Consider the following 13,973-nt stretch of genomic DNA (forward strand, 5'->3'; position numbering starts at 1 on the left):
GACGAATTGATAATCTGTGAGGAGGGGGATGTACACGGTGATATATCGGAGGGTGAAGATGAGGTGGACATCTTGCCTCTGTAGAGCCAGTTTGTGCAAGGAGAGATTAATTGCTTCTTTTTTGGGGGGGGTCCAAACCAACCCGTCATATCAGTCACAGTCGTGTGGCAGACCCTGTCACTGAAATGATGGGTTGGTTAAAGTGTGCATGTCCTGTTTTGTTTATACAACATAAGGGTGGGTGGGAGGGCCCAAGGATAATTCCATCTTGCACCTCTTTTTTCTTTTCTTTTTCTTTGCATCATGTGCTGATTGGGGAGGGTTTTTTGGAAGGGACATCCTGCGTGACACTGCAGTGCCACTCCTAGATGGGCCCGGTGTTTGTGTCGGCCACTAGGGTCGCTAATCTTACTCACACAGTCAGCTACCTCATTGCGCCTCTTTTTTTCTTTGCGTCATGTGCTGTTTGGGGAGGGTTTTTTGGAAGGGACATCCTGCGTGACACTGCAGTGCCACTCCTAGATGTGCCCGGTGTTTGTGTCGGCCACTAGGGTCGCTAATCTTACTCACACAGTCAGCTACCTCATTGCGCCTCTTTTTTTCTTTGCGTCATGTGCTGTTTGGGGAGGGTTTTTTGGAAGGGCCATCCTGCGTGACACTGCAGTGCCACTCCTAGATGGGCCCGGTGTTTGTGTCGGCCACTAGGGTCGCTTATCTTACTCACACAGCGACCTCGGTGCAAATTTTAGGACTAAAAATAATATTGTGAGGTGTGATGTGTTCAGAATAGGCTGAAAATGAGTGTAAATTATGTTTTTTGAGGTTAATAATACTTTGGGATCAAAATTACCCCCAAATTCTATGATTTAAGCTGTTTTTTAGGGTTTTTTGAAAAAAACACCCGAATCCAAAACACACCCGAATCCGACAAAAAAAATTCGGTGAGGTTTTGCCAAAACGCGGTCGAACCCAAAACACGGCCGCGGAACCGAACCCAAAACCAAAACACAAAACCCGAAAAATTTCCGGCGCTCATCTCTACTTGCAACTCAGAGAGTAGGGCTGCTTCTCTCCCCTCAGTCCCTCGATGAGGGAGTCTGTTGCCAGCAGTGCTCCCTGAAAATTAAAAACCTAACAAAATACTTTCTGTCAGAAAGCTCAGGAGAGCTCCTGAAAAGCACCCAGTCTCCACTGGGTACAGTATCAAACTGAGGTCTGGAGGAGGGGCATAGAGGGAGGAGCCAGTGCACACCCAGAACTAAAGTCTTTCTTAAAGTGCCCATGTCTCCTGCGGAGCCCGTCTATGCCCATGGTCCTTACGGAGTCCCCAGCATCCTCTAGGACGTTAGAGAAAATAGGATTTTAATACCTACCGGTAAATCCTTTTCTCTTAGTCCGTAGAGGATGCTGGGCACCCGTCCCAGTGCGTACTGTGTCTGCAGTTATTAAATGGCCCTTAACTCCATAACATTTATGTGGAGATGAAAACATCCAAGGAAGACTTGACCATCTTCCTTGGATGTTTTCCCCCTGTGTGACTGCTCTCCAGCCTCAGAGGGTTGCATCCGTGGTCCCTAGGATCCCGTCCTGGATCCCGAACCATCGCCCCTCTAGGTGGTGAGAACTGTGCAGCCACCAATGGAGTGAGATTCTGGTCTTGGAAGACAGGATTATCCTCCGGTGCATGTGTAGGTGGGATCCGGACCACTTGTCCAACAGGTCCCACTGGAACACTCTGGCATGGAACCTGCCAAACTGAATGGCCTCGTAGGCCGCAACCATCTTCCCCAGCAACTGAATGCATTGATGGATTAACACTCTTGCTGGTTTCAGAATTTGTTTGACCAGACTCTGGATCTCCAGAGCCTTTCCACTAGAAGAAAACCTCTTCTGTGTCCAGTATCACTCCCAAAAACAACATCCGCGTCATTGGGACCAACTGCGATTTTGGCAAGTTTAGGAGCCAACCATGTTGTTGAAGAACTGTCAGGGAGAGTAGATGTTTTGCACCAACTGGTCCCTGGATCTCGCCTTTATCAGGAGATCATCCAAGTACGGGATAATTGTGACTCCTTGCTTGCGAAGGAGAACCATCATTTCCGCCATCACCCTGGTGAAAATCCTCGGAGCCGTGGACAGACCAAACGGCAACGTCTGAAATTGGTAATGACAATCCTGAATTGCAAACCTCAGGTAGCTTGATGCAGTGGCTAAATGGGAACATATAAGTAGGCATCCTTTATGTCTACCAAAACCATGAAATCTCCTTTATCCCCCGGACTGGAGATCACTACCCTGAGAGATTCCATCTTGAAATTGAATTTCTTTAGGTAGAAATTAAGGGATTTCAGATTTAAGATTGGTCTGACTGAGCCGTCTGGCTTCGGGACCACGAAGAGGCTTGAATAAAAACCTTCTCCCTGCTGACTAAGGCTGATTTGAACAATCGGTGAGGGGGAACGTCTTGAAACCGCAGTTTGTACCCTTGGGACACTATTTGTAAAGCCCACGAGTCCAGGTCCGAATGAATCCAGAACTGACTGAAGAGTTTTAGACGTGCCCCCCACTGGTGCGGGCTCCTGCAAGAGAGCCCCAGCGTCATGCAGTGGATTTGGCAAAAGCAGAGGACGATCTCTGCTCCTGCGATCTTGAAGAGGCTACAGACATCTTCCCTCTTTTCCTTCCTCTACCTGCAAAGAAAGGGGAATCTTAACTTCTTGCATATCTATTGGGCCGAAATGACTGCGTCAGATAATGATGCGTCTTCATCCGTTGAGAGGGAACATAGGGCAAGAAGGATGACTTACCTGCGGGAGCTGCCGAGATCAAATTAACTAGGCCGTCGCCAAACAAGGCTTCACCTTCATAGGGAAGAGACTCCCTTTCTTCTTGGAGTCAGCATCAGCATTCCCTTGGTGAATCCACAATGCCCTCCTATCCGAGACTGCCATGAAATTGGCCCGTGAGCACTTGTGCCCGGTGTAGGATTTTTAAATATGTGTAGTTTACTGTATGCAAAGGTTAAAAACCTTTTAGGAACTGAGATCTAAGGTGTATTACATGTAGTTTAAAAAAACCAAAAACGGTTTATTTTATGGCAGTAGTTTCCAAACTGGGGTTCTTGCACTGGTAGCATAGTTTGGTGGTCCAGGACCAATTAAAATTATTTATACTTTATTAAATTGGCAAAACCATTCCCTCACAACATGACTGAACCTGAGGATGACATGCTATAAACACAATTTACTTAATTTTATATTTTTTTCTGAATTTCTCAATAAAAAAAACTTTGGCCTAGGGGTGCCGTGAAACAAATTGTGATACTCTAGGGCAGGGGTGTCAAACCCATGGGCCGCATGCCGCCCCCAATGCATCCTTTTGTGGCCCACAGGCCGGGGTCCGACAGGGGTCCTTTTGTGGCCCGATCACCTTGCTTAGAGCGAGGGCAGGAGAGTGCAGCCAGAGTCTTTGCTTTCTATGTGCGGCACCATCTTCCCGAAGAGATCACCGGGAAGATAGTGCCCCTTCCACTGGCTACAGCACAGGTATACCGGGGTGGGGTAGCAAACTGGGGGCCCCAATGGGCCCCTCCAGCAGTCCCTCTACCAAAACACGTCTTTTGGTGGTTTTGCGGTGTTGTTATAACTACATGGTGACGATACTGTAGCACAGAGACTTTCAACCATTTACAACTCACGTCACACAGAACAAGATTTAAATATTGACAAGGCACACTGAAATATAATGGTGATGCATGGTGCAGTATCGTGTCCTAGGATGTCATGTCGCAGCTTCTCCATAGGTAACGCCTGAACAGGCCCGGTGACAGGGGGGACAAAGGGGACACTTGTTCAGGGCTCCAAATATTAAGAACAGAAATAATGGGGCCACAGTGCCAATATTGCTTTTTAAAGTGTATCCACCAACTGCTCAATTTAAGCAGGAAAACAATTAACAGGCCAACTAAACCCTCCCCCCTCCTTTTACCCCATCACTTTGTCCAGTCCCTGTGGTCCATACTGTATTGCCATTATTATGCATGTTGCTGTGCTGGCCCTTTTCTGAATGTCCCTGCCACCGCCACCGAAGAGCTGGATAGCCCAGTATGAAAACCACCTGCCGGCCTCACTGACGGTCCGAGTCAAAGGCTCCATTTTTTTTTAAAGATCTCTCTGCCAAGTTAAGGGGGGGTTGAGGGGGCCCCAGAGATATCAGTGTACTGGGCCCCGAGATTTCTGTTGCTGGCCCTGACCCTCAGGGGTGTATCTACCCCTTGGCCAGGATGGCACTTGCCAGGGGCACCATCCAGCTGTGCCAACCGTGGCTAAGGGATAGAGTTCTGCAGTCTCGAAAGGGCGCTATGGCAATCAGCGTGGGACTGACCAATTAGACGGTGAGGGAAGGATACTGAAATTGTCCCAACCCTGTTACAGTTTGAAACGCCCCTCAACTGCTGTCCACTGCTTCACTCCTAGCTCTGCCCCTTTGAAATTATTAATCCCTACCCCCCGGTAGGCGGAGTTCTCCAGGCCCATACTCAGGAGTCACCACTGCTGTACATTATGTGCCGGTTGTAGAGGCAGAGCGGGGAACATCAGAGAACGCCACAAATTACACAGTGGGCAAGGAGATGGCTGGAGACAGCTGCACAGCCATGCCTTGCAAGTTCGAGAGAGCTGTTGAATTTCAGCACTTCAAGTCAGAGCCTGCCCCCTGCTGCCCAAGCAGTCCGTGACAGTTAGTGTCGAGGAGGGGGGGATTTGTGCATGTGTGCTATCAGTGTGTGTGTGGGGGGGTGGAGGATGTGTGTGACTGTGAGGGAGCTGTCAGTGTCAGTGGGGAGAGGAGCAGGAGGGAGTTGTCAGTGTGTGGAAGTGATGAGAGTTGTCAGTACTGGGGAAATGTGTGTGTGTGTACTAGATTTAGGAGTGTGTGTTTGTGAGAGGTTTCAGTTGGGGAATTAGAGTTCATACAGTAATTAAATGTTTTCATATTGAGAAATACATCTCCCAGCATATACAGTGTGCTGGGGATGCTAACAAGCTTTATTTAAAAGTTTAAAAAACATTGCTTTTATGACTGCAATGGTTAAAAAGGGAGAGCTATAAATCAATTTATCAGTGAATGATCGCAGTTTGAGCTGTTACATTTTACTGAACCACCTATCCCTCCACACTCACTACCTGTCCTCAGGATACATTTACCATCCCGGCAGACGGTATACCGGCGGTCATTTGACTGATGTTGGAATCCTGACACCACTTGGGAGACTGGTGCCGGCACACAGACAGCCAACATCCCGAAGGTGAGTATTGGAGGGAGGGTTAGGACCGGGGGAGGGGGTGTTAGGGAAGGCACTAGGAGGGGGGGGGGTTAGTCCTAGCTGCCACCCCCTGAGGGTTAGCCCTATCCGCCACCCCCCCCAGAGGGTTAGGATTAGGATTAGGTATCATGTGACTGCTGGAATCCCGAGCGCCGGATGCCATACCCAACCCCCTTTACTTTTTCAGGCATTTCTATCTCTCCTCTCTCTATGGTGTTCCGATTGCCCACTTTCCCTTGTGCTTTTCTCTCTCTCTCTCTCTCTCTCCTTTGTTTAGAGCATCAGTTTCTGTAGTCCACTTTATCCTTATTTTTTCCAGTGTTTCACTATCTCTCTGATGTAATGAGGATGTATGGTCTAGAGGGATCAGTAATGCATTGTACTGTATAGAGGCGTCAGGGATGTAGCGTAGGGTATAGAGGCGTCAGGGATGTAGCGTAGGTTATAGAGGCATCAGGAATGTAGCATAGGGAATAGAGGCATCAGGGATGTAGCGTAGGGTATAGAGGCGTCAGGGATGTAGCATAGGGAATAGAGGCGTCAGGGATGTAGCGTAGGGAATAGAGGCGTCAGGGATTTAGCTTAGGGAATATAGGCATCAGGGATGTACTAGCAGGTATATAGAGGTCAGTGTACTGTATAGAGGGTAGAGATGAGCGGGTTCGGTTCCTCGGAATCCGAACCCGCCCGAACTTCAGGTTTTTTTACACGGGGCCGAGCGACTCGGATCTTCCCGCCTTGCTCGGTTAACCCGAGCGCGCCCGAACGTCATCATCCCGCTGTCGGATTCTCGCGAGGCTCGTATTCTATCGCGAGACTCGGATTCTATATAAGGAGCCGCGCGTCGCCGCCATTTTCACACGTGCATTGAGATTGATAGGGAGAGGACGTGGCTGGCGTCCTCTCCGTTTAGACTAGAGTACTAGAGAGAGACACAAATTTTGGGGAGCATATTATTAGGAGGAGTACTACTTGCTGCTGATAGTGTGACCAGTGACCACCAGTTTAATTAATCCGTTCTCTGCCTGAAAAAAAACGATACACAGTGTGACACAGTCACATACCATATCTGTGCTCAGCCCAGTGTGCTGCATTATATGTAATACTGTATATCATTATCTGACTGTGCTGAGTGCTCACTGCTCACACAGCTTAATTGTGGGGGAGACTGGGGAGCAGTTATAGCAGGAGTACATATTTTAAGTACAGTGCACACTTTTGCTGCCAGAGTGCAACTGCCAGTGTGACTGACCAGTGAACACTGACCACCAGTATTGTGATTGTCTGCTGACCACCAGTATATTGTGATTGTCTGCCTGAAAAAGTTAAACACTCGTCGTGTGGTGTTTTTATAAACGCATTCTGCAGACAGTGTCCAGCAGGTCCGTCATTACATAATATATACCTGTCCGGCTGCAGTACTAGTGTGATATATATATATATATATATATATATATATATTAATTTTATCTCATTATCATCCAGTCTATATTAGCAGCAGACACAGTACGGTAGTCCACGGCTGTAGCTACCTCTGTGTCGGCAGTCGCTCGTCCATCCATAATTGTATACCACCTACCCGTGTTTTTTTTTTTTCTATCTTCTTGATACTAGTAGCTTACTTTAGGAGTCTGCAGTGCTGAGTCTGACAGACAGTGTCCAGCAGGTCCGTCATTACATAATATATACCTGTCCGGCTGCAGTACTAGTGTGATATATAATATATATATATTTTAATTTTATCTCATTATCATCCAGTCTATATTAGCAGCAGACACAGTACGGTAGTCCACGGCTGTAGTTACTTCTGTGTCGGCAGTCGCTCGTCCATCCATAATTGTATACCACCTACCCGTGGTTTTTTTTTTCTATCTTCTTGATACTAGTAGCTTACTTTAGGAGTCTGCAGTGCTGACAGACAGTGTCCAGCAGGTCCGTCATTACATAATATATACCTGTCTGGCTGCAGTACTAGTGTGATATATATATATATATATATATATATATATATTTTAATTTTATCTCATTATCATCCAGTCTATATTAGCAGCAGACACAGTACGGTAGTCCACGGCTGTAGCTACCTCTGTGTCGGCAGTCGCTCGTCATCCATAAGTATACTAGTATCCATCCATCTCCATTGTTTACCTGAGGTGCCTTTTAGTTGTGCCTATTAAAATATGGAGAACAAAAATGTTGAGGTTCCAAAAATAGGGAAAGATCAAGATCGACTTCCACCTCGTGCTGAAGCTGCTGCCACTAGTCATGGCCGAGACGATGAAATGCCAGCAACGTTGTCTGCCAAGGCCGATGCCCAATGTCATAGTACAGAGCATGTAAAATCCAAAACACCAAATATCAGTAAAAAAAGGACTCAAAAATCTAAAATAAAATTGTCGGAGGAGAAGCGTAAACTTGCCAATATGCCATTTACCACACGGAGTGGCAAGGAACGGCTGAGGCCCTGGCCTATGTTCATGGCTAGTGGTTCAGCTTCACATGAGGATGGAAGCACTCAGCCTCTCGCTAGAAAAATGAAAAGACTCAAGCTGGCAAAAGCACAGCAAAGAACTGTGCGTTCTTCGAAATCCCAAATCCACAAGGAGAGTCCAATTGTGTCGGTTGCGATGCCTGACCTTCCCAACACTGGACGTGAAGAGCATGCGCCTTCCACTATTTGCACGCCCCCTGCAAGTGCTGGAAGGAGCACCCGCAGTCCAGTTCCTGATAGTCAGATTGAAGATGTCAGTGTTGAAGTACACCAGGATGAGGAGGATATGGGTGTTGCTGGCGCTGGGGAGGAAATTGACCAGGAGGATTCTGATGGTGAGGTGGTTTGTTTAAGTCAGGCACCCGGGGAGACACCTGTTGTCCGTGGGAGGAATATGGCCATTGACATGCCTGGTGAAAATACCAAAAAAATCAGCTCTTCGGTGTGGAAGTATTTCAACAGAAATGCGGACAACAGGTGTCAAGCCGTGTGTTGCCTTTGTCAAGCTGTAATAAGTAGGGGTAAGGACGTTAACCACCTCGGAACATCCTCCCTTATACGTCACCTGCAGCGCATTCATAATAAGTCAGTGACAAGTTCAAAAACTTTGGGCGACAGCGGAAGCAGTCCACTGACCAGTAAATCCCTTCCTCTTGTAACCAAGCTCACGCAAACCACCCCACCAACTCCCTCAGTGTCAATTTCCTCCTTCCCCAGGAATGCCAATAGTCCTGCAGGCCATGTCACTGGCAATTCTGACGAGTCCTCTCCTGCCTGGGATTCCTCCGATGCATCCTTGCGTGTAACGCCTACTGCTGCTGGCGCTGCTGTTGTTGCTGCTGGGAGTCGATGGTCATCCCAGAGGGGAAGTCGTAAGCCCACTTTTACTACTTCCACCAAGCAATTGACTGTCCAACAGTCCTTTGCGAGGAAGATGAAATATCACAGCAGTCATCCTGTTGCAAAGCGGATAACTGAGGCCTTGACAACTATGTTGGTGTTAGACGTGCGTCCGGTATCCGCCGTTAGTTCACAGGGAACTAGACAATTTCTTGAGGTAGTGTGCCCCCGTTACCAAATACCATCTAGGTTCCACTTCTCTAGGCAGGCGATACCGAGAATGTACACGGACGTCCGAAAAAGACTCACCAGTGTCCTAAAAAATGCAGTTGTACCCAATGTCCACTTAACCACGTACATGTGGACAAGTGGAGCAGGGCAGGGTCAGGACTATATGACTGTGACAGCCCACTGGGTAGATGTATGGACTCCCGCCGCAAGAACAGCAGCGGCGGCACCAGTAGCAGCATCTCGCAAACGCCAACTCTTTCCTAGGCAGGCTACGCTTTGTATCACCGGTTTCCAGAATACGCACACAGCTGAAAACCTCTTACGGCAACTGAGGAAGATCATCGCGGAAGGGCTTACCCCAATTGGACTCTCCTGTGGATTTGTGGCATCGGACAACGCCAGCAATATTGTGTGTGCATTAAATATGGGCAAATTCCAGCACGTCCCATGTTTTGCACATACCTTGAATTTGGTGGTGCAGAATTATTTAAAAAACGAGAGGGGCGTGCAAGAGATGCTGTCGGTGGCCAGAAGAATTGCGGGACACTTTCGGCGTACAGGCACCACGTACAGAAGACTGGAGCAACACCAAAAATGCCTGAACCTGCCCTGTCATCATCTGAAGCAAGAAGTGGTAACGAGGTGGAATTCAACCCTATATATGCTTCAGAGGTTGGAGGAGCAGCAAAAGGCCATTCAAGCCTATACAATTGAGCACGATATAGGAGGTGGAATGCACCTGTCTCAAGCGCAGTGGAGAATGATTTCAACGTTGTGCAAGGTTCTGCTGCCCTTTGAACTTGCCACACGTGAAGTCAGTTCAGACACTGCCAGCCTGAGTCAGGTCATTCCCCTCATCAGGCTTTTGCAGAAGAAGCTGGAGACATTGAAGGAGGAGCTAACACAGAGCGATTCCGCTAGGCATGTGGGACTTGTGGATGGAGCCCTTAATTCGCTTAACAAGGATTCATGGGTGGTCAATCCGTTGAAATCAGAGCACTACATTTTGGCCACCGTGCTCGATCCTAGATTTAAAACCTACCTTGGATCTCTCTTTCCGGCACACACAAGTCTGCTGGGGTTCAAAGACCTGCTGGTGAGAAAATTGTCAAGTCAAGCGGAACGCGACCTGTCAACATCTCCTCCTTCACATTCTCCCGCAACTGGGGGTGCGAGGAAAAGGCTAAGAATTCCGAGCCCACCCGCTGGCGGTGATGCAGGGCAGTCTGGAGCGACTGCTGATGCTGACATCTGGTCCGGACTGAAGGACCTGACAACGATTACGGAGTCGGACATGTCGTCTACTGGCACTGCATATGATTCTCTCCCCATTGAAAGAATGGTGGAGGATTATATGAGTGACCGCATCCAAGTAGGCACGTCAGACAGTCCGTACTTATACTGGCAGGAAAAAGAGGCAATTTGGAGGCCCTTGCACAAACTGGCTTTATTCTACCTAAGTTGCCCTCCCACAAGTGTGTACTCCGAAAGAGTGTTTAGTGCCGCCGCTCACCTTGTCAGCAATCGGCGTACGAGGTTACTTCCAGAAAATGTGGAGAAGATGATGTTCATTAAAATGAATTATAATCAATTCCTCCGTGGAGACATTGACCAGCAGCAATTGCCTCCACAAAGTACACAGGGAGCTGAGATGGTGGATTCCAGTGGGGATGAATTGATAATCTGTGAGGAGGGGGATGTACACGGTGATATATCGGAGGATGATGATGAGGTGGACATCTTGCCTCTGTAGAGCCAGTTTGTGCAAGGAGAGATTAATTGCTTCTTTTTTGGTGGGGGTCCAAACCAACCCGTCATTTCAGTCACAGTCGTGTGGCAGACCCTGTCACTGAAATGATGGGTTGGTTAAAGTGTGCATGTCCTGTTTGTACAACATAAGGGTGGGTGGGAGGGCCCAAGGACAATTCCATCTTCCACCTCTTTTTTTCTTTCATTTTTCTTTGCGTCATGTGCTGTTTGGGGAGTATTTTTTTGAAGGGCCATCCTGCGTGACACTGCAGTGCCACTCCTAGATGGGCCAGGTGTTTGTGTCGGCCACTAGGGTCGCTTATCTTACTCACACAGCTACCTCATTGCGCCTCTTTTTTTCTTTGCGTCATGTGCTGTTTGGGGAGTGTTTTTTGGAAGGGCCATCCTGCGTGACACTGCAGTGCCACTCCTAGATGGGCCAGGTGTTTGTGTTGGCCACTAGGGTCGCTTATCTTACTCACACAGCTACCTCATTGCGCCTCTTTTTTTCTTTGCGTCATGTGCTGTTTGGGGAGTGTTTTTTGGAAGGGCCATCCTGCGTGACACTGCGGTGCCACTCCTAGATGGGCCAGGTGTTTGTGTCGGCCGCTAGGGTCGCTTAGCTTACTCACACAGCTACCTCATTGCGCCTCTTTTTTTCTTTGCGTCATGTGCTGTTTGGGGAGTGTTTTTTGGAAGGGCCATCCTGCGTGACACTGCAGTGCCACTCCTAGATGGGCCAGGTGTTTGTGTCGGCCACTAGGGTCGCTTAGCTTAGTCATCCAGCGACCTCGGTGCAAATTTTAGGACTAAAAATAATATTGTGAGGTGTGAGGCGTTCAGAATAGACTGAAAATGAGTAGAAATTATGGTTTTTGAGGTTAATAATACTTTGGGATCAAAATGACCCCCAAATTCTATGATTTAAGCTGTTTTTTAGTGTTTTTTGAAAAAAACACCCGAATCCAAAACACACCCGAATCCGAAAAAAAAAATTCGGTGAGGTTTTGCCAAAACGCGGTCGAACCCAAAACACGGCCGCGGAACCGAACCCAAAACCAAAACACAAAACCCGCAAAATTTCAAGTGCACATCTCTAGAGGGGTCAGTAATGCAGTGATGGTTATAGAAAGGTCAGTGATGTAGTGTAGGGTATAGAGGGGTCAGTTATGTAGTGTGGGGTAAAGAGGGGTCAGTAAAGATACTAAGCTGAAGTACTTAGAACACTTCTTGAATTAAGACACAACCTGCAAGAAAAAGTATGCAATATGGGTGAAAAGGCAAATGTCAGAGGTCTGATACAAGTGACCAGCTCCACACCTTGCACCACATAGCGTTATGTTAAACTGGGATATGTTCTTTTTTGGTGTGTGTGTGTGTGTGTGGGGGGGGGGGGTGCCAAAGGAAATTTTTGCCATTGGCTCCTTTGGTCTAGAACCAGCCCTGATCACAAAATATTTTTGTCTGAGCAGACTGAACACTGATCAGCGTTGGCTCATTCTCAGCCCCCCGCCCAGCCTCTGCTGCCAACAGACTGCTATTAGCTAGTTAACCTTCTGCCTTCCCTATCTATGACACAGACTGCTGCTAATGCTACCAGAATGTTCCCAGTGGCTTCACACCAACAGTGAATCCCAGCCGATGATGTAGGGCAGCGTGTGGGGGAGGGGGTCAGTTGCTGTGGCTCCAACATGGTAACCGCCAATGGACTGCAATGCTTTATCGAAAGGGGGGGCGCCAGTCCCTTACTTTGCCAGGGGCGCTTGGACCCCTAGCTACACCTCTGTTGACCCTAACCGATACCCCTAAACTAACCATAATTTCTGCAGTAAAAATCCATGTTTCTATGTATATAGGGGGTCATTCCGAGTTGATCGCTTGCTGCCGTTGTTCGCTGCGTAGCAATCAGTTGAAAAAAAATGGCTAATCTGTGCATGCGCATGCTCCGTAATGTGCATGCGCATCGTACGGGTACAAAGTCCATTGTGGTTTTGCACTAGTTCTAGCGATTATTCCAATCACAGAACAGGCCACAAGGAGATTGACAGAAAGAGGGCGTTTCTGGGTGTCAACTGACCGTTTTCAGGGAGTGCTTGGAAAAATGCAGGCGTGGCAGAAGAAATGCAGACGTGGCTGGGCATTCGCTGGATGGGTGTGTGACATCAAAAGCCGTCCCTCGGTTGTTAGAATCAACGCACACGAAGTGTAACTACAGTGCTGGTCTTATTTTGAAACGATTTTGCAGGCGCTCTGCTACTCAAGTATTCGCACTTCTCCAAAGTGAATATACACTCTCCAGTGGGCAGCGACAATGCGTTTGCATGGCTGCTAAAAACTGCTAGCGAGCAATCAACTCAGAATGACCCCCATAGTGTATTGCAAGAAAATATCTGTAAATCCAATGGTACCGTAAGTGCGGTATATACTCGCACTTCTTTGCGGGGTGAGAACATCTCCCCTAAGTGAAGTCAGCCCTATGAATAGAGTTTGTGTGATCCCTGTGCAGCAGTCACAGAAAGGGTTCATCTCTGCAGTTTGTCACTCAAATTACATTGCTGCATTTTTTCTAGAAGTGGATCTGAGAGCTGTTACCCGCAGACCAGCTAACCCCGGGAATGCTGCAGTCAAAGCAACAATTCCTCTTCTTACATTCCGCTGCACTTATTGTGGGGTAGCCGCAATCCCTTCTGCTGTACGGTTCCACATTACATTGTTTCTTGTCACTTCCTGTTGATGCAGTAAGGAAACATCCAGGAATTACAGCAGCTTATTTTTTATTTTTTTTTAACTGGGGCAATTTAGCTAGATCACAGGGCAATTTAGCTCCTTTGGTCCTTTTTTAGGACCAGTTAATCAGACAGTTGAGCAAACTGAAAAACAGCTAACAGGAAATTTCCACTTAAATGGTATTTTCTAATCTTATCTGACCATGACTAAGAATAAAGGATACACAAGATAAACTCTTAGAGCCATGGACCTTATCCATGTTTAAGCTCCATCAAATCTGTAATCAATAGCACTACATGCTCCCACTTTACCACTGTACTATATACTCTACCTGTGTTTTTAAGGTAAAAACACCATTTAACCCCAGTGACACTTGAATTAAAGCAGCAGCCTCTGGAATAGCATTCCTTAGCATTAATCCCAGGAAATCTGCAATCTTCACGCTCTTTGATAGCCATGCTACATTGCTTGTGTTTTTTCCTGTTGTTTTTTTTTTTTGTTTGTTTGATTGTTTGTTTTTAAAGTGGCAATCCTTTACATGGCAAAACCAGGTTGATATTTGCCATGTAAAGGATTGCCACCGTGGGCATGTGTAGAAGGGGCACTGCTACT

This window comes from Pseudophryne corroboree, unplaced genomic scaffold, assembly GCF_028390025.1.
Source record: "Pseudophryne corroboree isolate aPseCor3 unplaced genomic scaffold, aPseCor3.hap2 scaffold_74, whole genome shotgun sequence".
NCBI classification, from domain to species: domain Eukaryota; kingdom Metazoa; phylum Chordata; class Amphibia; order Anura; family Myobatrachidae; genus Pseudophryne; species Pseudophryne corroboree.